Source organism: Periplaneta americana, chromosome 10 (assembly GCF_040183065.1).
Source record: "Periplaneta americana isolate PAMFEO1 chromosome 10, P.americana_PAMFEO1_priV1, whole genome shotgun sequence".
Lineage (NCBI taxonomy): Eukaryota > Metazoa > Arthropoda > Insecta > Blattodea > Blattidae > Periplaneta > Periplaneta americana.
The window spans coordinates 41,617,647-41,644,322 of NC_091126.1; the positions used below are offsets into that span (position 1 = coordinate 41,617,647).

Below are 26,676 nucleotides of genomic sequence, written 5' to 3' on the forward strand. Positions count from 1 at the left end.
ATTTGAATATGTAATTAGGCAAATTTTCATACATTTGAAAATGGTACATTAGTGCCGAAAACGTTTATGTTATAATCAATTATATAAAAACTAGATAAGTACAGACGGTATTTTTCAATTTTAACATTGTATTACAACTTGCTTATCGGATAAACCATACAACATGAAACCACAATATTGTGTTTTGGAGTCTTATTGAGAAATGCGTGCGGGGTTCGCCCGTGACCTACATGCCAGCGCCGAGAACACTTTTCCAGGCATCGGCGAGTAGTTTCGGAAGAAAAGTGTCGAAGCAGATGGGGAGAGGTGGTCGTAGCGTCGGGAGCGAGGTGGGGGCGCGGGTGAATAAAGCCTTTCATTCTGAAAGCGGCCGAGCCCTACTCCCACGTTCCCGCCAAAACAGAATAGTTTCGCCCCCCCCAAAAACGACGAGGCCGGCGAGCCTATCAATATATGCAACCCGCAAGCGCCAGGGCTCTGTGCGCAGGGCCGGCAACTTGCAGAACGGGATCAATGCTGCCGGCGGCGACGACTGCCATGCCATTCGCAGCTGGCGTGGGTGGCAGAGGGACCAGCCTCTCAAGTGTCGATGTAACTGGTAGCCAATCGACACGAACCAGGAAGACGACTCGCTCTTGAAGCTTCTTTCGGCTTTCTAGCGATACACGCGCGCACCGGCGTACCTTGTCAACCGGACTAGCCGTGGGGGGAGGGGGCACTATAAAAGACATCGCAACTCGGTACAGTTGGCACTGATACTTTCGAGCTTGTCCTCAAAGCGACAGAGGGACCCCGCCGACAGACGGACAGACAGACAGACGAACGAACGAACGAACGGAAAGGGAGAAACAGACGACCCGCACGCCCACCTGCACGATCCGTGTGTGGCGGGAACTCGCAGCCCGTTGATTGCGACGACAGCGAACACATTAGGGTGCAAAACATAGGCATGCCTACTTTCAGGTGATAGAAGAGACAGCACAGTCCACAGCACTCCGGCTCACGAGCAACACTACATTACCACAGATACAGCTTCACCACAGCACCAGGTAAGGGCACACACGTGGCAGCACACTACACTTCACCATTCTAGAATTCCTCCTTCAGCTACACTGTTGGTGTGCGCGGTGCCTCCGACGACAGATAGCGCGGAGATTTCAACTACCGGTACTTCTTGCGCGACTTTGCGAGTTCTTCGGCGTTCGTTGCCACACTCTTCCGGCTACTTCGGTGAACTTTGCTAGTCGCGACTCTTGATCGAAATGGAATCAGAACGGTTTTCTTCAGATCTTGTTTCTTACTTTTAACTTAGAATGTGAAAACTATAACAAAGGCTGCTTGATGGTATTCCACTACTTAAGGGGACACGCTACTGAGTTTTCGTCAATTTTGGTCAATGTTAAAAGTTAATTTTTTTTTACTGATGAACTGCATTGACTAGGAACAAACCCATGCACCATTTCATTGTAGGTAGTCTTAGCATCATTTTAAAAGTTTAAGAAACAAATTATCTTTATATGAGACCCAGATATTTTTTTACTAAAATTATAAACACTTTTTTATATTTTATTTTTTTCCGAGTACATTTTTCAACATAAAATTTTGAAAATAATTGTGCACATGTAACTCATCAACATCTATTCGATTGTAAAATTTCAAAAACTTGAGATTAGAAATCTCAGTAGCGTGTCCCCTTAATGTGTAACTAACTGCCCAACATTTCATTTTGATAATCGACTTCTTATTGTTCAAAATTTACAAAACGCTTCGTTTTCATAATCGACACTTAAATGTGTGAAGCAGTACCGGAAAACTTTATTTTAATACTGAACAACACTCGATTTTTGAATGTACAAGATTCTACCAAGGACTTCTTTTTGGTACACGACATGTGAGCGCGTAATCACTGTCGAAAAACTGATTTTGATAGCATCTTCTAAATGTATAAAACAGTACCACAATTCTTAATTTTATGTATGAATTCTTTACATCAAAAATCCTACAGAACCCTTCATTTTTACATCCGTCTTCTGAAGTCTATAAAACGCCGTCGAATTTGTTATTTTAATGCTCAATTTCATTTTAAAGCGTGCAAAACAATATTTGAAGTTCATTTTATTTTCATTGTCGATATCTAGACGTACGGAATACTACTAAATGCTCAAATTCCGTAACATATTATTAACGAACGGATATCAACAAGTTACTCATATCTAAATAGAAGAAACGCAAACAGCGTAACTCAATTACAGAAACATTATGTATAAAACTGTCCACAAAGTTACACATTACGAGACTGAAGCAAATATAGACAATTTATGACTGAATCTGAAGGCAATACCGGGAATTGTACATGAATGCGTGTAAAGTTGTTTTATCCCAAACACTTAAACTAATTGGTTAAATTTACCTTGTATTTTATTACGTGGAACGCACTCTCAATTTCTGCTTTTAATGTTTGAGCTGTGCGCGACATTGAACGTACAGTAGATTATAATTAAAAGCCGTTCTAAGTACTTTTAAACGAGTTTGTAAGCAAAGTTTTGTGCCACAATAAAATGATCCTTCCACAGAAACCTGCACGTCTTAGTGAAGAATTAAATTACACGTTGTACAGTTTGTATTCGAAGTAAACATACGCGCACATTTCACTAATTGCGCTTGTTTTATACGTTTAGATAGCTTTTTCCACAGTTAAAATATTTCAGTCCGAAATGATTTAAATCTCTGTCGATCGCTAAATTAACCAATGCACTCTTAGACGCCTATCTACTTCTGAACGCTTTGATCTATACAATACAGATTAATGACTTTGTAGATGTTAGCATTCATACGCAATTCTGTATCATAAATTCGTTATGTAATTTTTACATAGTTTACCAGAAATAACTGAGTATAACAATGAATTTATAACTACCACATCAACTTTATTACAAAGAAATAAACATCGTACATGTGAGTTTCCACGACGTTAAATACTTTTTAAAGTTGAAAATCAATAAATCTGTTTATATCATACTCAAAATGAAGTAAAACTCCTCCTAAATCTATTTCGCATAGTACTTCGTTAACAATCATCAAATTATGTTTCAACGCGATATGGATTGAAGCTGATATGACCTGATTTATGAACAACAGTTCTGTCACTGTATAACTTGATATGTAGTGACTGAGGGCATATAATTATTATGAAGCGTTCACAATTGAGACACACTACAAAAGACAACGTACGGCCTAAAGTAAATTATATAAAGTACAACGATAGATAAATAAAACTCAGCTACTATGAGAATACTTAAACATACATACATGCATGCCTTCATACACGCATACATGCATGCATGCATGCATGCATGCATGCATACATACATACATACATACATACATACATACATACATACATACATACATACATACATACATACATACATGCATACATACATATATTACATATATAGAAGCGGCATACAAATACGAGAGAAGTAATTCAACTTTTTCTGTCCATGTCACTTCATACACAAAATGATAACTCTCTAGAACTTTACCATCATTGTTTTAATCGAAATTTTTATTGGGCCGCATATGATGGGTATTAGGCCTATATTCTGTAATGTTAGAAATAAACTTGAGTACCTGATATTATAGCAAACGTTTCTTGAATTCGAACGAATGTACTTTACTAACAGATTAATTGTTTTTATGTCACACAACTTCAGTACGTGAGAAATATTTCATAAAAAACAGCAAGACAATGGATTTTGACTATATATACGTGGAGGGACATGAACCGAAGTACTACAGTTGACAGTGCATTAAGGGAAACTAAAATACTGCAGTTAAGATAATATTGGGTGTAAATATAATATTGTATTTATCGAAAAACAGCGACTACAAAACACGTTTTTATCATTTGACCAATATACTATGACAGTGTGGAAGGGAGAGTCACAAATTGATTTCCACCAAAGGACATTTGACTTTATTCATAAAGGCTTGAGTTATGCTAGAGGAATCCATTCACGCTCCGATGGCAAGTTGAGATAAATCACTAATACCAGTACTCGCTCAAAAACAACGTTCTCTCCCTTTCACATGCCTTTCAAGGCATTAAAAAACAAGAACCAGCTCAGTTTAAAAGCTTTAATAAACGCCAGACTTATATCAGAATACATTCGTTAAATTCAAATAAAACATAAGAAATGGTGCACAGAACTGATGTCTAGATCCAGGACAGGAATTTACCTCGTCGCCAGTAGGGACGTAACATATTTTCACATACTTGCCACATTAAATAAACGGCGCCATGTAAACGGCACAATGAACTCTTTGAGAGTATTACACATTTTAAGAAAATTTTCGTGACGTAAATCGCGTTAAGGTACGCGTAAGGGACAAAATAATAGATTTACAATTGGGTAGTTGTACTAACACTTATCTTATTATAATGCTGAGTGCAATGTCTGCAAATATCGGGTAAAAAACTATTCCCACTACTGAATTCTAAGTTTGAAATTAAATTTTATAATTATATTACTTTATTCAATGATGGTGTCTTATCACCTGACTGCAGATTTTATTTCCCCCCTGAAATAATTCTAAGGTGTCTGAATTGAATTTTCTTCTGAGAATATATTTTTGGAGTCTCAAAGGATTTCAAAAGACCTAGAGAATTTGACACCTCATATCTGTACTTCAACGACAAAGTGAACGACAAAAGTTAAATATGAAAAACTAATGTTTCTTACAGTATACATGAAAATCTTGACAGAAAAGAGAAACACGTTACTTTTTTATCTGAATTGTCCAAATCGAATTCACCCTAAACTCATGAAACAAACTTCTCCGCATTCTTCACAATATCGTAAGTTACAATGAAAGTAGGGTTAAAAATTCTTTCACTGTTAAAATGAAAGCATATGAGGGCTAAGACACAGATCCATCACGCTTTGAAAATTTAGAAATTTTAGTGTCATTAGTAACTAAACCAATGAAATAATCCGGCCAACCTGAATTGCTTGCGAAAAAGAAAAAAAACCGAATTGCATGCCAGAGTTAACTAAGAGGTATCCGAATTGCATGATATCACGTTCGCAGGCATACATTTGGGGACAGCTTTTCCTTCCAATTTTTCAGACTTAGGACTGTCAGTTGTAGCTTCTCGAAGCTGAAGCTGGTATGGTTAAAAATGCTACATATATATTAGTATATAATATCGTTATTTCACAGATTTGTAATTTCATAATTATATTGGAAATTGTAAAAAAAAACGATATATTGGTATGGTAAAAAAATGGTGATTTTAAATAAAACTGCTGTGGATAAAAAATGTGATTTTAAGTTTCTGGCAAACACAAATAACATACTTTATTTTAGGAATTGGAATGTTATTTCACACTTTTGTAATTCCATCATTATATTTGAAAGTATACTTTCTCTTGGGCGAATTTCTGGTCGTTTCCTGATTTCGAACGCATTTTTATATAAGTTTCTGCTTGAACATCTTTTAAAGTAGGCTATCTAGTAAGTGGTACATCTTTGGATGGGAAGAGTCAAACAAACTTTTCAAATGAGAATGAAAAGATCCACATGCGTTGATTGTACGCATTGAAGATGAGAAGAACTCGCCCCATAAGATTGGTGGAAGCGTACTGTCATGCATGATATGATTTAGTAGAATAAAATGACAAAAAAGAACCGATCAGAGAAGTGCAAAATGTTATTAGTTTTTTTTATATCTTGAAGAATACCCCCGAAAATAAGTGACATTACTTACGGCACACTCTGTATAATTAGTGTGAAGAATGCTACAGATTTTTCGAAATATAACTATAAATGTACCGAAACAGTTCCACTATTCAACTGTTCAATATCTGTTGCGTAAGTTCGATGACCATATAGTTTCTAAACATTTTATTTGACTAATTAAGTGTAGCTTTGAGCCACGATGAACGAAATATCTGGAATTTAAGAAATATGTAGGCCTAGTTGTGATGTAACAGCAGCAATTGTCCGTTATACCAGAACAGTAATTATTCAGCAGCACTGAATGGTCGCTAAGACCAAGTAGAAATAAGTTATTTGTCGCATTATGCTTTATAATTGAATACCATATACCATATACCCTTATTCTGGGGGTATTCAATTTTGTTATTTTTAGCATAACTATTTTTTTAAGTGGGGCTCAGATATAATTTTAAAATGTTTATGCGTTCGTAATAACAACCAGATTTCTTTAAAATTTCACATTTTACTTCTCGAAGTAATGATTTTAAACGTTTCATGTTATTCGCAAATTTTCACATATTCATTTTTTACCATCACGTTTATAACCTAATCCCCATTTCAGTTTGGTTGATAGGCTTTCCCCTCTACTCACACTCTCTATCATCCGTGAAGGGGAAGATGCTACTGTCCATCTTACTAACGTTCGACTAATTGGCTTTGAATATAGTGAAAATTCTTATTACCGGTATTAAAAATGTTTACCGGTAATCTATATTCCGAAAGTCTACTGTATACTAAGCGTTTGTATTTCATTTTATTGCTGTTTATATCAACTGGTACATAAAAAAGCTACTGAGAGCAGAAGATAAATGTTTTCTCCACCGCTAGTTGCTACTCTAAGCACACACAACGGGACAATCTGCACTGTGTCACTCCCCCCTGACTTCATAATACAAACTAGCATCCTTTAATTTAATTATTTATTAGTTGAAAATATTGTAAGAACGACACTAAAATAAACTCAAACATGTAATTGTCAAACATCATTGTCGCTGTATTTTATATACACTTATGTGCTTTATTTAATATTTTATTTTCTTATGTGTACAACTTGGGGGGGGGGTGCAGGTATAAAATGTAACAGCTACCGTTCTGTTACTGACGGACTCAGGGCAAGTAGAAGGGGAAATAAATGCCTTCGCATCCTCTCAACTTGTATGAAATGTCGTGTAGTACTGAGTGATTTCGCGGTTACCAGTCTATCCGAGCCCTGGTCATAAGAGGGGAAGTGAACGAAAAAATCCCCGCCCATGTCCTTTTCACTTACACCTCCTTATAAACAAACCCACAGTAAGGCTCTGTGTATAAGTGGTGGATTTTAGGCGATCAGCGAGAGCCGAAAGTTGTGGTGAAAGCTTGACGCAATCCGTCACTGACCTTCCCGTCCGCTCGTACCGCACCGAAACATAACTGTCTCAGCCGGGGAAAGTGGAGTGCGGAGTTAAGGGGTGGCCTGCAGAGACTCCATCGAGTTAATAGCGCCCAGGCCTGTTCTATTCGCTGGATCCGACATTCGTGATTTCAAACCTGGATGAGGCCGATATATTTTAAAGGGCGATATAATCAGCACGGCTTCCTGCAGGAGGGAAGTAAATTCGGAAATTCAATGTCGTAGATTTACGGCACGGAAAAGAACGCTGTCCCCAATAGAGGACCCAATGCAAAATTTGTCATCTTTCTCGCCAATTTTCAATTTCAACGCTGAATAACGTCTGGAGATGAAAGCGTCGTTAAATAAATTACAATTGCTACTACTACGTTAATAACATTATAAATTTGTTTTCAATAAAAAATACACGGACCATATATAACTTAATTCTGAAATGCAAACAAAAAGTTATGTCGTTTTTCTGTTCAATGCATGCATTGTAGTTCTGGTTCTAATAATTTTGTATTACCTGAGGCAATTCCCCATACGCGACACTTTTTGAAGTTTTATAATATATCAATTCACACTAAAAAATTAAATGTTTAAGCTAGCGAACTTAAAGGGAAGTGGGTAGTGATTCCTATACGATTAAAGCATTCCTGCACAAAGTTTAATTCTGTATTTCTAGGCTTTCATTGCTCAGAAAGCAATAAAAATTGCCATGGTTATACAATAAATCACTCTGAATCCAGTGCTGTAAAAGCCAACCAATTAGTTTCTTATCTAAGTGCAAAAAAGTCCCAACTGATAACCTGTTTTTCCACTTTGCTAAATGTACCTTAAACTTTAAGTGCACATTGCTTACTACAATTTTCCCTCATATTCCTTGTATTTTTTAAGTTATCAAGTAATATATTATTGTAAATTCTAAAACAACATTTAGTTAAATATTTCACCCTTAGTCAAACAGAAAACAAATTACACTTTGATTAACAATTTTTTATATTTATTCGATGTTATTTTATGTTACGTGTCTGATATTCATAAAACTTTGGGTCTAATTTGTAGACACGGACTGCAGAAAAAAATTAAAAATTTCATTTAATAGATTGAGTAGATTCAGGGAAAAATGCAATTAAGTTTGAAAAAATCTTAATTTACGAAAAACTGTATTTAAAAAAGGAGGTGTGAATTACATGAACCGCCATATTTAAATATACCATTTAAGGGGCTTATCTGAAGACGTACCGTCACAATGTATATTGTTTTTTAAAGAACAAGTTTTGTGCTCTTTTAACACAAAATAAAAAACCGTGTTTCTCACCACAAATCACTACCCAGTTTCCTTAATCGACTGAAATATTTTTTCTTGTAAATGAGAACAAATTAAAATACCAGCAATAGTAAATTTTAAGTCACAACTTCTTCTTAGAAGAACGAAATTTTCGCATTCATAAATAATACGTGTGGAACTTATCAAGTAGTCCATAATCCTTGTGCAAATTTTCGCCAAGATCTAGTATTTGTTCATAAATTTTCTGATCATATAGAGCCAGAATTTAATATTACATTCCGAAGTACTTCTCGCGAATTACGTGAAGCAATAGGATATTAAATTATTACACAAAAGAGCTCAACAGGAATATAATCACCTCTATACGGAGACTTAATTAAATCAATATGACTGGTATAATAGAACAAATTATTCCTACTACAAACAGTGTAATGTGAAATTTACCTGTCTTAAAAGCTCAACACATTACAGATGATGTTTACGTGATTTTAAGTTTATGATTATGTTAACACTTCCTTCTTGAAACTACTAATTTATTTATAGTATGGCGGAAAGTGAGCGTTGGGGCCGTAGATTCCCAGCAGCCCATTCTAAAATCTACATCACCGCTCAATATTTCCTTAATTCGTCCCAATTTACCTTGTTTTTTTTCCGAAGTACGTAAACATTTCTTGCTGCATTCTAAATTCAAAATACGATAACATATTACTACTTATGAGAAATTATAGAGTAACGCTTGAAATTCTATCTAAAAAAAACTGTGTTTCTCACCAAATACAGTTCGTTTTACTGCCCACTTCTGACAGTTTATCCTAAAGTTTGTTTACTTAGCGAGGGCAGGCATGATTTCGTGAGCTAATTCTACTCCGTCCACATGAATTTTTTTTTGTTTACTCGCAATAATTTATTTCATACTCAAATGTCTAAATGTTTTAAGTTATCGAACCTAGGGCCACTTATCTAACTTACACAATATTTTCTTCTTGGTAAAAGTGCATAAGTAAAAATATCAAAAGCATTAAATACTGTATTAAGTCAGACGTTCATCTTAGATCCGTAATCGGCAAATATTAGTCCTACGCCATATAAAATGCAGCCTACAATACACAGCAAAAGAAAAGGTAGCAGAAGAGGATATCCAGACTGCTTAACGTTGAATGAACAAGAGATGGCTAAGGGAAGGGAGATCATGCCCTACCCCTCAGGCCTGCTTCTGTATTAAGGTGTTGACTCGCAAATCACGAAATGCCGACCACTGCCCTAGAATATAAATACCGAGTTAATGAATAAAATATACAGGACGTTCAGTATAATTTTGCTCGTTTTTGTTTCCTTCCCGAGTTAAAAATTGTTTTCTATGAAACATTTCATAGTGTGTTTTGGGAAAGCCATTGATTTAATTCCCGATATGCTCAGTCAATTTAAGAGATATGATAATAAATTACCCCTGGCATTCAGCTGATCCCTCATCCAGGGAGGCCCTCCATGTCCTTGTGTGGTCAAAAAAGTATGTATGTGATTCATAGATTAATTCCTCTCCTGACAGGTCGCGGCCCTGTAAGGCCCGAGTGGCGTGGGTCGTGTAAATGCACCTAAAAGGGAGAGGTTAAACTAAGAGAAAGAAGAAGATAATAAATTACTGAAATAATTTTAAGTTTGTCATCTAAATGTGCATAAATTTGATCAGAATAAATGTAACTATTCGCTCTACGAAGCAAATTTTCAAAGTTACATTTCTTCGGATTAAATTTCTGAAGATTTAAAGTACAAAACTAAAATTATTTCAATCATTTATCATAATATACTGCTCTCTTAAATTGATCCAGTATATCGGAAATTCAATAAATGGCTTTCCCAAAAGAAGCTATGTTATGTTTCATAGAAAACAATTCTTATCTTGAAAAGGAAGCAAAAACGAAGGATTTTATTTTGTTTGAAATATTTCAAAGAATAATCGTCTGAAATTAATGACATTACTTACGGTTCACTCTGTATATGAATTAATCACTCAGTAATAATTGTGGATTTCCGGGGTTTTCCCTCAACCCAATACGAGCAAATGCTGGGTAACTTTCGGTGCTGGACCCCGGAATCATTTCACCGGCATTATCACCCTCATTTCATTCAGACGCTAAATAACTTAGATGTTGATACAGCGTCGTAAAATAACACAATAAAATAAAAATAAAAATATTTGTGGAATATTATCGTTAAAATTAAGCCACTCTTCACAACCTGCAAGTTCCCTAAGCACACAACAATAGAATCATGTGTTATGTTTTAATAGTAATATACGTTACAAGAGCGGTATGTTGACGTTTTCATGGTCGAGGAAAAGATTGAAAAAGCGAAACGTAGTTGAGCTTTTTTAATTTCCGAGAACATGAAAACAAACATACCGCTCGTGTATCGTACATTATCTTGTTGGAAGATCGTTTATTACATACCTGAAAGAGGAATTTCTAATTAGTTGCAATGAAATCTCCATGTTGGTTTCTGTTTAATGACGCCAACTTCGGAACACCAAAATATCTTTCTTCAACATTGTTGCTTTAAAATGTTTTCTGTGTTTACTATACTCCAGCATGCCGTGATATACGTCTGCCTTTCCCCCCCCCACCCAGTCTATAAATGCGAACTTAAAACAAACGGTAAGGTTATGTAATGATTTATTTTTCATTTTAATATTTTAACATTATTATTTATATAACATATTGCAGTAATAACATCCGCATCTGGAATCTTGTTGATTTTGTCACGGCTTCCTTAATGTTACTTGTATCAGGAATGCAATAAGTTTCGTGGAGTAGTAGATTTTCTTTAATTTTTGCAAATATTTAAAAACAATAATTAACATTGCAATTTAGGTGAAATTGCAGTGGTAAGTTTCCAATTTATAATTATTACTATGTTAAACGTCTCTAAAAATAATATGTTAAAAGCCTAAAGCAGTAAAATGAATGTCGCGCTTAAGCGGTAAGAAGAGGGAAATTGTTATTTGTGTTACGTTGGGAATAGTGAATGTGGTATTTCACACTTACCGCGTATTGGTTCTGTGCGGAAAACAAGCAAATACGCACGATCTCGCACATAATATTTATTATGATTAAAGTGATGAATTAAAACAGAGTCTGATTACTCACAAGAGCTAAATATTAATATAATACCTTTACATACACACTTAACGAAATCAATAACCTTGTTACATAAAGAAATAGTTTTATCCTTTCTAAAATAAAAAATATAGTTAAATTTATTTTTCTTGAATGTTCAATACTTACAATGTTCACGTGATTTTATATTTATGTTTATCTTAACATTTCGTTTATAAAATCAGTGACTCAATAATACACTGAAAGTCAGCGATTAGGTTATAGTTCCTTATGAGCTCATTTTAAAGACTATATCACCCCTTGATATTCCCTTCTTGCGTACCAGTTGCAATATATTTCCTTGCATCTTTTAAAAGCACGTTAAACTTTCTCATAGCATTTTCAAATTTAAAATGGCACTAAAATGTTGCTACTGATGCCGGTAGCATACTGCATCGGACATTTGTCCCAGGATATTGTCCGATGTAGTCTCATAACAATGCGAGTAATCACCGTCACATCGAACGGTCTGAGACAAAACCGTCTTGTCCGAGACAGAATGTCCGGTGCAGTATGCTGCCGGCCTTAAAGAAAATTATTGAATTACAAAGTTTGAAAGTCGATCTCGAAAACTGAGATACTCATCATATAAATAAATCGTCTTACTCGGTACTGTTCATATCTTATCCATAAAAATATGTACTCGGGGTCGGGGATGATTTGGGAGCTGAAGTAAGAATAAAATTTAATTATGCAGTAGGTATATATTTATGGATTTCAACATATTTCCCAGCTGTGGTTCAAGGGAAGATATATCTGCTCAAAATAAAGTGTGTCGAAGGTCCATTTCCTTAAAAAAAATGAGGTTTCAGCTTTCTTCCATGTATTTTATTCCTGTGTCGTCCTTGTTCCATTTTATCATAAGCGCTCTATCCTCTACTTGAGAATGTCTTATATTGCTCCAAATCATTCATAGTATTGAGAACGAAAAAAGTTCAATGATTCCAATCCGTGATTATAATGAGATGACGATAATGACGAAAATGATGATATGATGAGCAAGTGAAGGATAATTTCTAATCTAGATGTATTGACATAAAGTAAATCAAAATGTGAAGAAAGTAAGTTGAACAAATTACTTATAATTACAAACATATTTCGAAATGATGTGTTTGTGTTCCGTATCACAGATCAATGGAAAAACAATTTCCGTGCATTATGTTTGTCTTGCCTAAGTACCAGAAACAACATTAGGGAAAGTAAGAGAAATAAGTCTGTATGTTGAATTCCTTACGGGGAATTATTCTCCAAGTCTAATTATATATTTTTTATTTCTTTCTTGCAACGCATCACAGAATTAGAAAGAAACAAAACTTCGGAGCCACGTATCGGAAATATAATCGCTGAAATTAAGGAAAAGAGGAAACTACATGTTTCGAATCGTTACGAAGATTAGGTGTGGGAGCTATTTAGTAACGTCCATTTTAGGCCTTCAGCTTCAAAATTCTGTAATTTTCCTTCATATAGAACAGGGGAAAATTGGAGTGAGACAAGTAGCCAGTAGGCTTGGAGCTCACACAGACATTCTTCTCAGCCTCAAATTCCGTTGCAAGGCCGCGTTTCCGCGTACCTCTTAAATATTTATCTTCCAATTTCTCATCAATTAATTAATTCATTCATTCACTCATTCATTCAATATACATTCTTCAGGACTGGAACTCTCTAATTTTTGGTATCGGTTTGAATAGATAATATTCCTCTTTCCTCTACTTGCTGATGATGGAGACGAACTTAGTTCAGACACTTTGGATTCGTTACACCTACGACACAGTGAAAGAATCAAAATAATTATGTACGTTGTAGACCATAAATGTCTAAAATTATGCATAAATTAAAACTTGTTTTTTCAATGCAGGATTATCTGTAGATTTAATTACTTTACATTCATATAAGTTATTGCTTAATGTAGTACTAATTGGTTTCAGGAAAACGTTAATTACTTTCATTCGTGCACAGATTGCATTGTTATACTCCATAATACTGGCTAGTGAGAAGGTATTTATAAAAAACACTTTTTCACTTCTAATTTCCTCGGCACTTAACTCTGAAATGGATGTGCGTGGGATTAATAAGTACTTTGTAAATATCCTCATTACTGGGTCGATATCACAACGAGGCAGTCCGTGAGTGGAATAATCTCCGAGTTGCGAACTAATAAAATTACAAATGAGACAAACCAGAACCTTCTCTATACTTCAATTAATTATAATTTATTAGTTAACGTATATTATACGACTGTTTTATACTTAAATTAATTTATAGTATATGATATAGTAATGAAAATAGCATAATGCTGGAAAATGTGCAGCAGGAGTCTATTTTTGGTCTCTCTTATTCCTGATCATGGTAAATATCTTATCTGATAATGTACAGTAAGTACTAATTAAATATTTTTTAGAAAATTTTGTAGACCTAAATAGTTTTCAGTACAATACAGGATGAACAGTAAGTAACGTCATTCAATTCAGGGAGTTATTCTTTGAGATATTTCAAACAAAAAAGTTTAATACAATTTTACTCGTTTTGCTTCCTTTTCCAGATAAAAATTATTTTATATGAAACACTTCTTAGAAAGTTTTGTGAAAGACATTTATTGAATTCCCAATATGCTTAGGCAATATAAGAGAACGATATACAGGGTGTTCCGAAACTATTCGTTCAAAATAATACAGGAGGTAGGGAATATCAAAGCAAATATATTTTGTATTGGTACATATGGTCCCTGAAGGCAATTTCTGATCCTAGGGACGATTTACACAGAAGGTAGTTTAGCATGCTAATTACATCAGTGGCATTCACAGGAACTGCTCGAATGCGCGACCATTAGCCTGTATGCACGCAGTACATCGTCGGACCATTGATTGTCGTGTCCGCTCGAAGATACCTGGCATGTTTTGAATGTCAGTACACATTCCCAGTCAGCGACACCGTCACAACAGCTTACGTCAGCACCACTAACATAATGTTCCATAACATTACAAGTTGACTTCAGAGACCATATATTCCTTATCGAAATATATTTGTTTTCATGTTCTCTACTTTCTGTATTAATTTGAACGAATAGTTTCGGAACACCCTGTATAATAATAAATGATTGAAGGAATTTTAGTTTTGTCCTTTAAATGTGCAGAAATTTGGTTTAAAAAAATATAACTTTTCGCTTTGAAAAGAAACTTTAAGGGGAGAGGATGGTATTTTTTTTAACTTTTTCCTATTTGGTGTAAAATATTAATTATTAGTATTTAGAGAGCTCATGGCTGTAGCAACTCAACCAAAAATAAATATTTTGAAAAAAAAAATTATTTGGGGGCCCAGATTTGAAAAAAAAAATGTACCCAATGCAGGATTTTATTAAAACCGATATATTTAAACTATTTTTAAAGGTAGATTAATCCAGTTTTTTCCAATGCACGTGCAAAAGCATGCTCTACAAACTGTCTGTAACAGAATGTTGATATTTTCCCCTAAGTTTGTAAAATAAACAATTAAAATTTAATAACACTTTTCTGGTTTCCTTTCTTGCAAACAAACGGACGTAGTTTTAAAATGAAATCAATTAACAAAATTCTGTTATAGAGAAAAGTTGCCTAATGGTCTAAAGAATGTGTGTTCTAAATTTCATGCATGTATCTTCAATAGTTCAGAAGTTATATCCATTTTTGTCTGGCAATGTAGCAAAAAAATGAAGTTACTGTAAACCGATAAAAGGGAGCGAGTGATTTAAAAATCCATAGCGCAGGAAGTTTAAAAATGGCGTCTCAACATCTGATAAGGACGCAAATACCCACAAAATATTACGCTATGCATGCCACACATATCACAGAGCATTTTAAATAATTTTTTTTTTTAATTCACTCGTTTTTCACCAAAAAATACCATCCTCTCCCCTTAAAGTGTTATATATTTGTTCGGATCAAATTTCTGCACATTTAAAGGAAAAAACGAAAATTCTTTCAATCATTTATTACCAAAATACACTACTCTATTAAACACACTGAGCATATTGGGAATTAAGTCAATGGCTTTCCCAAATCACGCTTTGAATTGTTTCATACAGAATAATTTTTATCTCTGAAAGGAAGCAAAAACGAGCAAAATTGTATTAAACTCTTTTGTTTGAAAAATCTCAAATTACAACCCCCAGAAATTACTGACAATACTTACGGTCCACCCTGTATACTGTTAATGTTATTTCGGTTTATATTTTATTTAAAATGAATTTTGTTGTATTATATGATATTCTTATTGAATTTGGTATTCCCAAGAAACTAGTTCGATTAATTAAAATGTGTCTCAGTGAAACATACAGCAGAGTCCATATAGGTCAGTTTCTATCTGATGCTTTTCCAATTCACTGGGGGCTAAAGCAGGGAGATGCACTATCACCTTTACTTTTTAACTTCGCTCTAGAATATGCCATTAGGAAAGTTCAGGCTAACAGGCAGGGTTTGGAATTGAACGGGTTACATCAGCTTCTTGTCTATGCGGATGACGTGAATATGTTAGGAGAAAATACACAAACGATTAGGGAAAACACGGAAATTTTACTTGAAGCAAGTAAAGCGATCGGTTTGGAAGTAAATCCCGAAAAGACGAAGTATATGATTATGTCTCGTGACCAGAATATTGTACAAAATGGAAATATAAAAATTGGAGATTTATCCTTCGAAGAGGTGGAAAAATTCAAATATCTTGGAGCAACAGTAACAAATATAAATGACACTCGAGAGGAAATTAAACGTAAAATAAATATGGGAAATGCGTGTTATTATTCGGTTGAGAAGCTCTTATCATCCAGTCTGCTGTCCAAAAATCTGAAAGTTGGAATTTATAAAACAGTCATATTACCGGTTGTTCTGTATGGTTGTGAAACTTGGACTCTCACTCTGAGAGAGGAACATAGGTTAAGGGTGTTTGAGAATAAGGTGCTTAGGAAAATATTTGGGGCTAAGAGGGATGAAGTTACAGGAGAATGGAGAAAGTTACACAACACAGAACTGCACGCATTGTATTCTTCACCTGACATAATTAGGAACATTAAATCCAGACTTTTGAGATGGGCAGGGCATGTAGCACGTATGGGCGAATCCAGAAATGCATATAGAGTGTTAGTTGGGAGACCGGAGGGAAAAAGACCTTTAGGGAGGCCGAGACGTAGATGGGAGGATAATATTAAAATTGATTTGAGGGAGGTGGTGTATGATGATAGAGACTGGATTAATCTTGCACAGGATAGGGACCGCTGGCGGGCTTATGTGAGGGCGGCAATGAACCTTCGGGTTCCTTAAAAGCCATTCGTAAGTAAGTAAGTAAGTTTGTTCTATCTTTGTTTTGTATTTATCTCTGTTATGGTTCATTACTGTATATAGCATCACTCTCAATGCCCATGGAATTAAATATAATAACTAAATGTATATAGAAAATTACATTTTTTGGACGTGACGTGTCCTACAGTCACATTGTCGCAAATATATCTAACATAGTCCCTCTGAAGTTGGTGGGAGATACGTTTTGGAGGGATATTTCCTGAGTCGCTTACGTTATGTTATTGAAAACACATATGACAGCTTCTCCTGTAGGTAATGTGACAGCAGCTTGGAAAAGCTTACTCCAGCCCACGTAGGCTACATGGGACAAACATTTAAACACCAGAACTTTTATTTCTTCTGTGAGAAAATACAATTTATTTACTTACAGTAATAATATTGTTCCTGACCTTTTTAAAAAAATAGATTGTACATCCTCACAATTCTACATTCATATTCTTTTATTTCCATCTTCTTTGTACCTCCCACTTCTCTTTTCATTCCAATATTCCCACCGGTATTTTATTTCTATTATTCTACTGAGTATAGAATAATAGCTTACAAGTTACAAACAATATTTCTTGTAAATAGAGCAGTCGTGTAGTTCTACAAACAAAAGTTATGAGCCTACGTCAGATATTGAGAAAATATTCTTTAGAACACTTTAGTTTATCACTAATTACGTTCTCTTTTGATAGAATTAATATTTAAATATAATAAAATTATTTAAAAGTTAAATTACAAACATATCCCTGAGAAGAAAATGAATAGAATTATGCATGTTGTTATGATTTGATAAACAGAATTTCTAACGTTTTTTTACTCATCAGTCAGCACAATCGATGACGTTATTATAAGCAATTAAAGTAGAATTTATATTAATTGTTTTGATGTGACGAATAAGTACACAATCAAGTTGGTAACTAATTTCCAGGTGAGAAAGCGAGAAAGACACCTTTGTTTATACTTGTGGAATTTTCTAATTTAAGCCATAACCAATGTCAAGCACGAGTTCTTACAGCTTTTGAAGCTCAATCTAGAAAGCTCACTGTATATTATATACAGAGCCAAACAAAAGTTTAACAAACGGAAATTCCCATTAAATTCGAAACGTTTACTATTATCACTAGACTGCACGTTCAAATCAGCTTTGATGTAAATTGACTCAGAAAATTTTACGAAACATGTACAGTCTTAGAAGAAAGTTTTGTCGCAGACATACTTTGTAAGCCCCAGAAAGGAGGCAATACGCACGATCAGAGGACGAGCGACCTGGTTCACAAGAGAACGAGTAGTTGAGGTAAAAAAATTAGTTTTGTTTCGTTGTATGTCTGATCATACTCATTGCCTCCTTTCTGGAACTTACAAAGTATCTGTTCCACAATAGTAATATGCGTTACAAGAGCGGTATGTTGACGTTTTCATGGTCGAGGAAAAGATTGAAAAAGCGAAATGTAGTCGGGCTTTTTTAATTTCCGAGAACATGAAAACAAACATACCGCTCGTGTATCGTACATTATTTTGTGCGAAGATCGTTTATTACATACCTGAAAGACGAATTTCTAATTAGTTGCAATGAAATCTCCATCTTGGTTTCTGTTTAATGACGGGAAACCAAAATATCTATCTTCAACATTGTTGCTATAAAATGTTTTCTGTGTTTACTATACTCCAGCAGGCCGTGATATACGTCTGTCTTTTTTTTCCCCCAGTCTATAAATGCGAACTCAAAACAAACGGTAAGGTTATGTAATGATTTATTTTTCATTTTAATATTTTAACAATATTATTTATATAACATATTGCAGTAATAACATCCGCATCTGGAATCTTGTTAATTTTTTCACGGCTTCCTTAATGTTACTTGTATCAGGAATGCAATAAGTTTCGTGGAGTAGTAGATTTTTCTTAATTTTTGCAAATATTTAAAAACAATAATTAACATTTCAATTTAGGTGAAATTGCAGTGGTAAGTTTCCAATTTATAATTATTACTATGTTAAACGTCTCTAAAAATAATACGTTAGAAGCCTAAAGCAGTAAAATGAATGTCGCGCTTAAGCGGTAAGGAGAGGGGAATTGTTATGTGTGTTAGGTTGGGAATACTGAATGTGGAATTTTAGACTTTCCGCGTATTGGTTTTGTGCGGAAACCAAGCAAATACGCACGATCTCGCACAAAACCTATTTTAAGACTGTACACTTCGAGGACAGAAAATGGAACGTCGTTTGTAAATAATTAAGATGATGATGACATAATAATAATAATAATAATAATAATAATAATAATAATAATAATAATAATAATAATAATAATAATAATATGTCATTAGGTAATACAACAACCTTCAAGAACTTTTCTGATTTATGTTAATAATGAACAAATTAATCTGTAAATATTTACTACATGATTTAAGAGATGGTTCCTGACCTATATAAAATTAATTTACTTCTTTATCAGTCCTCTGGCATTATTGGTGAATTTGACGAGACGTGCATATGTAACAAGACTAGAGTCTAATTCTTGGCAAAACACGTTCTGAGATTGTTTAGCCTTGAAAGGTTTTTTTTTTTTTCAAAATTCTCTTTGCCTCCACACTCCTAACATCTTTCCCTCTGGATTTATCTTGTGAGGTCTAATGAAGGACCAAGTATATCGGAAGCCTGTGGAAAACATGAATGATTTGCGATGCAAAATTCGTCAGGCTAACGACAACCTCACACTGGAGCACAGATTGGTCATCCGCCGTGCCACGGGAAGATCAACATGTCGAAGTTCTTTGAGTGTTGCATAAGACTCATGAGTTTCTGTCCCAGGAAACATCAGGTTTATCACTCATTAAATTAATGTAAATTTTAAAATTCTGTTAAGACGTTCACAACGCCATTTTTTTAGCATTCTGATAATACGCACCATACCAGCGCCATGGTGTGGCATTTCTTTATAAACTGTCACAGGTATCATAATTTGTACACTGCAAGGCAGAGGAACGCAAGCACCATTTTGATAATTTTAGAGGAGACAGATACGATACTATCTCAAATATTAAATTAATTATAATTCATTGAATTAAATTAGCTCATAAATTAAGTTACTACTTTACCTTATAGATTTATCTAAATTTAAATAAATGTGTAGTGAAGATTATTGCTGGAGAACCTTTTAAGTGTAGTGAAAATATTTGTAATTTAAATTTATGTATTGTATTGATTAAGGCTGGTTGAGTGGAAGAGAAGGCCTTATGGCCTTAACTCTGCCAGCGAAAATAAAACATTATTATTATTATTATTATTATTATTATTATTATTATTATTATTATTATTATACGATACTCATCTAACATGATGGTGAATACGATAGTCAAGAACTGAACAGAATGTCAGCACGAAAAAAAAAAAGTCGAGTTCATGGTACTTTTTCAGATGATTGTCAGGGCAAGATGATTTATCATAAGTGCCATTACACATTTCCGCTTCAAAATGATGCGAACAATACTTTGCTCTGCAGGGGACGGTATATACAGGGACATCACTTTATTTTTACTAACATTTTTAACATTAACCTGGCTATACTCGGAAACACTGTTACTCCCCTCCCATTACTGGAGTTTGGAGTTGCTAGTGCAATATGTAAACAAATCATTTTACTAGCTATTGGAGGAGAGAAAAGCAGTGTAGCCATTTATGTTACAGGAAAATATATTATTACGATTTTCAGTTTGGCATTACTTTACAGTATTTTATCAAAAAACAGTAGAATAGTAACAATTTTTTTTTCACAAACTCAAGTCTTCAGGTGGTTATATACATTATGTAATGTCTACTTTATTCAGCATAGTACTAACCTAATTTATTCCTGAGCACTTCCGTAAGAAACCCCAATTTCTACAGCTAACTTCTTGACCGACTTATTACGACCTCGCTGCATCCTTTCTCTAGCATCTTCTACAGCATCTTCTGTCACCTTTGTTGGCCATCTTACACTTTTCTTCCTTTCTGTACACTCTGTTGCTCTAAATTTATCTACCATATTAACTCTTTCTTACCTATAGATACCATTTGGCAATAATTAACTTTATAGCATTTATATACTTGCGTGTTACATATGAAGGTAAATTTTGCTGGATAACTTCTATTTCAATACATTTTCATCAATATAGTTTTGTTTCAAATGTTGCCACTCCCGTAACTTGGTCACTGAATTGGTCCTAATACAGCTATTTGTTTCAACATGGATTGCTTGTAAATTTAATTTGGGTTAGAAAGGGTTAATGACATTTCTACGAAAATATTCCGTAATGATATAATCAGGAAAGCGTTAAAAAAACTGTTGTTCACATTCGGTTATATTGTAATTCCAGTTTCCATCATCGTCCTTCATACCTACAAACAGTAAAACAAAACTCTTGTTTAAATAATGCTATTAAGTACCGTACCATATTATAGGGTACCGTACTTTCGGTAACTCTAATTTTCACTAGTGCTCAGTCCACACAGATAAATTCAGTTATGCTACACACCATACTTGTGTGAAAATAAACTTCAATAATATAAGCCTTTTCTTGTATAGAAAATGCAACATATTTATGAAACACACTGTACTCTGTACTGTTTATTTCACTGCTAGCAACAGCGGCCGTAAGTTTGTGTGACTGACGTTAGCAAGGACATTAGTGAAAGGGGTGAGAGTCAAGTACATTTAGAAACGCAGGTACAATAAAAATTGAAGTAAAAATTGTCCCTGTACAATGATTATAAGCTGGACACGCTGTATAGCTCAAAATATTCACTACACAATCATTGCGAACGTCTGAAATCTCGTACGAAAACACTTGCTACTCGAGAACAAATAAACACCCAATGTTGAAACTTTAATCTTCATATCGATGTCGAGTAGAGAGCTTTGAAAGACTCTCATATTGTCCATCTCACGGAATCAATATACAGTAGTGTTTATTTTAACTCAATATACAAGATTAACCAAAACTGTATATTGAAGCTTCTTCGGTTCCGTATCTCTACGCAAGAAATATAACGAACTGGGAGGATGTTCTCGGACCTCATCTTTCACATGTGTCTTCATTAGAGGCAACGTCGATTCGTCTTGTTACAGACGTCTTCTATTTAGATGAAATGGAAGCTGGTGCGCGTATCATTGTCTCACAACCAGAAATGTCTCCTGTGTATATGACAAATCTGACTCCGTTACAATAAGCTGATAAAATGTAGGTGTTTCCGTGACGTTAGAAAATCAGAGTATTGAAGAGATGTACTCATATCCACTTACAGAATCAATTTAAACAGGCAATGTAGAAGTATGCATACACATGTAGTTATCTAGTTTAAAGTTATTTAAAATTACAAAATAAAATGATGATAATAATGAAGCGTTAAGAGTTTCTGTTTGCGCTACTGATATTCATAGGGTTGAGGAGGTAGAAGGCCACCTCCGCACTAGAAAGAGATTATGTTGTCTGTGCTACGTTTTGTCCGTCTTTAACCCTATGAAAACACCATGAATTTGTTTTATGTATGAAATATATGCAGACTGAATGATTTTTCAGAAAAGAATGGTGATGTAATTCTTTCAAATAATTAAGGAGAGTTGGTTGCTAAGCAATGCAGAAGTTGTGAAAATATGCCTACAGTATAACCTCGTTAATCCGGACCCCGAAAAGCCGGACTTCGCTTAATCCGGACAGGCGAAAAAACGATGAGTTTGGAAAAATTAAAGAACCTAGTTTTGAGACCTACTTTTATAGATTAGAACTATAGAATTACAATAATTACAATATTACACCTATAGTATTAAAAATAAAGAAATTCATGAAGTTTTCATAAAAGCAATTAAGCCATACAAGCAAATATTATTATCGATTACACAAAGAAAGTTTTAAAGTATAAGTATGTACTGTATAGTGTATTTAGGCCTATGCCCTTTAAATACACCATAATAAACGTGTTTTGTTGCTTTAAACGGAGTTTTAATGCACTTTCTACTGTTCTTTTAGGTTTTTCAGTTAATCCGGATTTTCGTTAAACCGGTCAACTTATCCCCTAATTAGTCCGGACTAACGAAGTTTTATTGTACTTTTCTGTCATAATTTGAGTCCTAATATTCAAAACTATACATTTTTGCTTATTATATTTTCTACTCATTAAATATGTAATAAAAGTCCTGATACATTGTTTTGCTTATTGGATAAAAAAATATAAAAAATTACGTTTTCAGTAAAAAATATGATTGTTTATGTATTCTGATCTTGGAACATATTTGCACGTTTTAATGATTTAAAAATTTATCCTTTCTATCATATAACGAAATGTAAATCAAAATATACTGCAGTTCAATAGATCTTACAAGGTAGCGTTATTATACATCTAATAAGATAGGCTGAAATTGTTATAAATCTAGGTAAAATACTTTCTCTAAAAAGTATTCTAGGAACTTGGAAAATAGAGGCATCGGAAAAATCGTTTAAACTTCAACGTACAATATTGGTCATTATGGCGCCACGACTTCAGTCATTTACTGAATGCATACTTTATTCAAATATATGGGTATAAATGAGGGGCTCGGGCGTAAATCATGGTAACTAACATTTTGGTCAAAAGCGATATATGTAGCGAATATGGTATCATACATTCTGCGTCTAATGCAATAGTTTTCCAACATTTCAACAGATTGCAGAAGTATACATATTTTACTTTTCTGGTAACTATATAAATTGTTGCGATGTATAAATTATTACCTACCTAATAACTTAAAAACACTAAAACGTCAATTAACGTGTTTACTCTCGAACCCCTCAAATTGCATATACAATAACTGTCGGAAAACAACGCTCTTTAAAATATAAGTAAAATAAGAAATTTCAATTTTTCACCCTGTTAACAACTACCTCCCCTTAATGAATTAGGCTTTAATATACTGACTGATAAGTTGAAATTTCTGCTAGTGTAATTACAAAGGATATCTACATGCTGAACACATACAATTTATACAACCTCATTATAATTGATTTCAGGCTTTATTATGTAGAGGGGTAAGAAATATTTGAATGTCGAATGGCGTCCTTACTCTTAACGTAAGATTAAATAAATGTGAGTGAGAAGTTTCGTCCTTAATTTTCGACGTGATCTGGCGTTACTCAACTACACCGAAAAAGGTAAAATATAATCTGTAAATTATTCGAGGGCCAATTTTGTTCTCTGATTTTCCAATCACTTACTATGGTGAATACTGTTGTCTAGCGTCAAAGTGTGTAACACTTTTCTTAACATACTATATTTTCTTGGGATGTTACGGGATAACCGACTTCTCGGAACAGACATATGTTACTCTAGTTCCATCGCGCCAATGTTTATTTTAGTCACGTTTGGGGTTATTTGTAATATAAAAACATTCGCCTGTCCATAAAGTCTTTTGTGTATTTAGGTAGAATATATATCGGTATTTTTCATTGAATACTCTATGTATTCCATCTTATAGCGATCGTTATGGTGAACAAATATTTGTATTCCCGTGTACTATTTGATAGGAAAATATAGATTTTTGCCAAAGCTCTTTGAATATATACCTCATACATAATATTCTTTGACAGAAAACGTAGTTTATATTTATAGTTCGATGAAAAGGCTTTGCATTTGTTGTCTGAGGTGACAATAATTGTTTACACGAAGGTAGTTTATACTATCAACCTGTATTCGTCTAAGATGAATCGCTTTCAGCGAATAATTTGTTAGATATTGGTTATTTTCAAAGTAAACAACTGTTAAAGAATGCCTTATTCTCTATCTATTGTTACATGACATAAAATATCCACAAATATAATCACGAAATTAAAGATGAAAAGTAATAATCATCTACTTCTCCTTGGGCTATTTGGCTCATTTCTTTTCCAGAGTAAGGTCTCTGAACCAAAGCTAAGCATGCAAAGGCAGCGGGTAAAGTCATTCAGTCAATATGGTGGAAAGCTACAAGCTAAGACTACACAACACATACAAGAAAAGTGTCAAATATTCTGATAATGAAAACATTTTCTGTATAAAATTTATATATCTCTGAATTAAAGAAGAGATGGGATACAATCAGATTCCTAACAATAATATTTTACATCTTGTACGGCATAATTAATACATTCAAATCTCATCTTACTGTTATGTTACAAGGGGTCAGTAACAATAAATTATGTCCACACCTGTGGAGTAACGGTCAGCGCATCTGGCCGCGAAACCAGGTGGCCCGGGTTCGATTCCCAGTCGGGGCAAATTATCTGGCTGTGTCTTTTTCCGGGGGTTTCCCTCAACCCAATACGAGCAAATGCTGGGTAACTTTCGGTGTTGGATCCCGGACTCATTTCAACGGAATTATCACCTAGATGTTGATACAGCGTCGTAAAATATCCCAATAAAAAAAAAAAAAACAAAAAATTATTAAAAGCAAGAAATAAAACTACTAGTTAGGTACAACACCTAAATAGTGAGCTTTCACATATTTAATTAAACAGTAAATTTATTTTCAACATATATTACACCAGTAGTCGCCAAAGATTAGCCCTACGTCATATAAAACACAGCCCGCAAAACACTGTGGGAGCGATATAAGAGAGAATGCGGGTAACACCTTCACTATTGCAAAGAGTTTTCAGTGCGCTGAGACGGACAGTGAACGTACCCTGAATGAACCTGTTTCCGGCGCATTATTTGCACGAGACTATAGACTGATGTCACCGTAATTTACAGCCGATTCCTTTTCCTCCCGTGCGAGAGAGAGGTCGGATCTTCCCATTAAACACGTTCACTACGACAGGTTATAACGCCGGTAAGTTGTATATGCCAGACATTCTATTACAATTTACAAAACAGGCTCTACAATGAATTCTATTAGAAATCCCAGACATTATTGTTATTGATTTCTTTTGTAAAATAATGTCCTTAATATGGTAAGGGTTTCCCCATATTAAATTACCACAAATAGTTGTAGCACGAAAGAAAGAAAAAATGCAGTTCGCACACACTGTATAAGTACACAGTTAATTAAATTTCTCAATATGTATATACCTCTATGTTAACTTTTATAGATATACTTAATATGAGATTACTAGAGATGAACAAAAATTAACTGCAGCTCTCGCTCGCTGTGTTCGTTGCATTTGTCTTTCGAGTCTCGTCTTGTCATTCTCGTGCGCTTCGAGTCTCGCTCATCATTCTCGAAATAGCATTTAGTCGGCGTGGAAAGATTTCGTAACTTTGAATAACATACATCATTGAAATAAATAACATTATAAATGTTTAAATGAGACATAAAGACAAAGCAGAACAGTATCTCAGTTATCAAAATGTTCTGGTTCTATTATATGATATATGATATATAAATAGAAAAAAAAATTCTCAAATAAATTTGCATTTCTAACAAACATAAAATATAACGTTAATATCTTGTTACCTGAGATTGCACACTTGATCTCAAACATATGAAAAGAAAATTCCTAGCCTTTTAATAAGAGCCTAGTAACTAAATAAGGACTGGAGAACGGATTATTATACACTGAAAGGTAGAGATGATATTTCAAATAGGCTAGACCTACTTGATTATTTATACATATATAACAGTTGTCAAGTATATAAAAGTTCAGTCAGGTACAAACAACTGTGGCGATTCAAGGCTGCTTGATGTTCGAGACTTCAGGAGTGATCAATCTCAACGACTCGAAACACTCACAAGCAGTCTTTACGTCAACGAAGCGACGTATACAACATTGTCGTGCGG

The 26,676-nt window shown here is 34.3% G+C and overlaps 1 protein-coding gene across 1 annotated transcript in view; it reads left to right on the forward strand.

The window, feature by feature from the left end:
* The first annotated feature begins 664 nt into the window (after positions 1–664).
* LOC138707607 (uncharacterized) overlaps positions 665–26,676 on the forward strand; it is a 785,510-nt gene continuing 759,498 nt past the window's right edge. The window contains exon 1 of the mRNA XM_069837242.1: positions 665–1,049. The gene's annotated coding sequence lies outside the window, so the exon portion shown is untranslated. The remainder of the gene's footprint in view (positions 1,050–26,676) is intronic.